This window comes from Otolemur garnettii, unplaced genomic scaffold, assembly GCF_000181295.1.
Source record: "Otolemur garnettii isolate 467f Iridium unplaced genomic scaffold, OtoGar3 scaffold00335, whole genome shotgun sequence".
Classification (NCBI taxonomy): Eukaryota; Metazoa; Chordata; class Mammalia; order Primates; family Galagidae; genus Otolemur; species Otolemur garnettii.
In genome coordinates, this window is record NW_003852730.1 from 336,397 (window position 1) to 339,425 (window position 3,029).

Below are 3,029 nucleotides of genomic sequence, written 5' to 3' on the forward strand. Positions count from 1 at the left end.
TTGTTGTTTGGCGGGTCCGGGCTGGGGATTCGAACCTGCCACCTTAGGTGTACATGGCTGGCGCCTTAGCCGGTTGAGCTATAGGCGCCGAGCTGACACATTCTTCACATTTGTAGTTTCTCTCCACAAGAAATTCTGTGATGTTTACTATGAGCTTAGCTAAGGTAGAACATTTTAGTGCATTTTTTAAAATTTGTAAATTTTATGTCCAGAGTGAATTCTTTGATGTATAGAAAGGTTTGAGTCACAGTTAAAGGCTTTGTCACACTCTTCACGTTTGTAAGGTTTCTCTTCAGAGTGAATTCTTTGATGTCTAGAAAAGCTTGTGTAGTAGTTAAAGGCTTTGCCACATTCTTGACATTTGTAGGGTTTCTCTCCAGAGTGAATTCTTTGATGTTCAGAAAGGTGTGAGTGCCTGTTAAAGGCTTTGCCACATTCTTGACATTTGTAGGGTTTCTCTCCAGAGTGAATTATTTGATGTTTAGAAAGGTGTGAGTGCTGGTTAAAGGCTTTGCCACATTCTTCACATCTGTAGGGTTTCTCCCCAGAGTGAATTCTTTGATGTCTAGAAAGGTGTGAGTACTGGTTAAAGGCTTTGCCACATTCTTGACATTTGTAGGGCTTCTCTCCAGAATGAATTCTTTGATGTATAGAAAGGTGTGAGTGCCTGTTAAAGGCTTTGCCACATTCTTGACATTTGTAAGGTTTTTCTCCAGAGTGAATTCTTTGATGTACAGAAAGGCCTGAGTGCTGATTAAAGGCCTTGCCACATTCTTGACATTTGTAGGGTTTCTCTCCAGAGTGAATTCTCTGATGTGCAGAAAAACCTGAGTAATGATTAAAGATTTTGCCACATTCTTCACATTTGTAGGGTTTCTCTCCAGAGTGAATTATTTGATGTGTAGAAAGGCCTGAGTGCCGGGTAAAGGCTTTGCCACATTCTTGACATTTGTAGGGTTTCTCTCCAGAGTGAATTCTTTGATGTACTGAAAGGTGTGAGTGCTGGTTAAAGGCTTTGCCACATTCTTCACATTTGTAGGGTTTCTCTCCAGAGTGAATTCTTTGATGTTTGGAAAGGTGTGAGTGCCTGTTAAAGGCTTTGCCACATTCTTGACATTTGTAAGGTTTCTCTCCAGAATGAATTCTTTGATGCACAGAAAGATTTGAGTGATGGTTAAAGGCTTTGCCACATTCTTCACATTTGTAGGGTTTCTCTCCAGAATGAATTCTTTGATGTACAGAAAGGTATGAGTGCCAGTTGAAAGCTTTTCCACACTCTTGACATTTGTACGGTTTCTCTCCCAAATGAATTCTTTGATGTCTACAGAGGAGTGAGTGTCTCATAAAGGCTTTGCTACATTCTTCACATTTGTACGGTTTCCCTCCAGAATGAAGTACTTTATGTACAGAAAGGCTTGAGTAATATTTAAAGGCTTTGCCACAGTGTTGACATTTATAGCATTTCTCTCTGGAATGAATACTTTTATGGCCATAAATGTGTGAGTACTTTTTGGTAAGTTTGTCACATTCCTTATATTTGTAAGGTTTTTCTCCAGTATTCAAAATCTTATGGTTACAATACTTTGATCTGTGGCTAAGACATTTGTCATCATTTTCATACTTGTTGAGTTTCTCTCCAATATGGAGTCTTGAGCAAGACTGAAAGACTTGGCTACCTTCTTTGCATTTGTGTTGTTTTTCTCCAGTATTTGTTATCTTATGTTCTGTGATATGTGAGCAGAGCTTAGAGGCTTTCCTATACTCTTTACATTTAAAAGTTTTGTCTAAGTTATATAGCATCTTATATGTGTTTACATTTGACAACTGTCTGAAGACATTCAAACATTTACTACATTGGAAGACTTTGCCATGGGTACCTGTTACACATTTGTCAAGTCCACTGTAACATACTTTCTGCTGCTTACGCTCATATACACCTTCCCAGTCTTTTGTAAAGTTTAAATTCTCAGGGCCACAACTTTGATATCTGCTCAAGATCATCTCTGGAAATAAAATATTTGAGCCCAGCTCTTGCCAATGGTCTTGGGTAGAATGATTAGAGAGAGCTGAAAGAAATTTAAACAATAACAATTTTAGCACTCACTTTTTCTTAGAATCCAGTAAATACACATTACACATTTTATCTGCAAAATCATGTTAAGAACATTAGGAAGATGCCCTAATACAGTAGAGAGGCACCAATTATCTTAAAGATAAATAAATGTTGCATGTATACACTGCATTTTGGGGGAATTCTGAAAACCTGGTAAGAATATGCAGCACAACAGGTAAGCAGAAGTTGTAGAGATAATGTAGAGGCAGGGAATTGGATCCCATAATTAATCCTAGAACTCAGGGACACTGTTGTGAATGGATCACTGGGGCACAGGTGTTTGAGATCAACCTGAGCAAAAGTGAGACCCCATCTGGATTGGCACCTGTAGCTCAAGCGACTAAGGCACCAGCCACATACACCGGAGATGTAAGGTTCGAATATAGCCCCAGCCTGCCAAACAACGTCAACCAAAAACTAGCCAGGAGTAGGAGTGGGCAAATGTAATCCCAGTTACTCCTGGCTGTGGCAAGAGAATCACTTAAACCCAAGAGTTGGAGGTTGCTATAACCTGTGATACTTAGGCACTCTACCCAGAGCTACAGCTTGTGACTCTGTCTCAAAAAAAGAAAACAAAACAGTGACACCCCCCCAACTCTACCACAAATAGAAAAATTATTCCGGCACAGTGGTACATTCCTCTAGTCCCAGCAAATCATGAGGCTGAGACAAGAAGATCTCTTGTGCCCAGAAGATTGAGGATGCTGTGAGCTTTGACAACACAGCACTCCTCCTAGGGCGGCAACTACTTAGGCTGAAATAAATGAATAAATAAATAAATACATACATACACACATACATTCATACAATGTGTATGGGCATATACACAAATATATTTCTAAAATAAAAGCAAAAATCGTCAATAATAATAATAATGATGAAAGAGCCAAGGAGGGCTCGGCGCCTATAGCTCAAC

At 39.4% G+C, this 3,029-nt stretch overlaps 1 protein-coding gene across 1 annotated transcript in view; it reads right to left on the reverse strand.

Annotated features, from left to right (window-relative positions):
- Positions 1–3,029, reverse strand: part of LOC100959950 (protein ZNF738-like) — a gene marked incomplete at its 3' end in the record, with an annotated part of 22,490 nt that overhangs the window by 14,290 nt on the left and 5,171 nt on the right. The window lies entirely within an intron of this gene.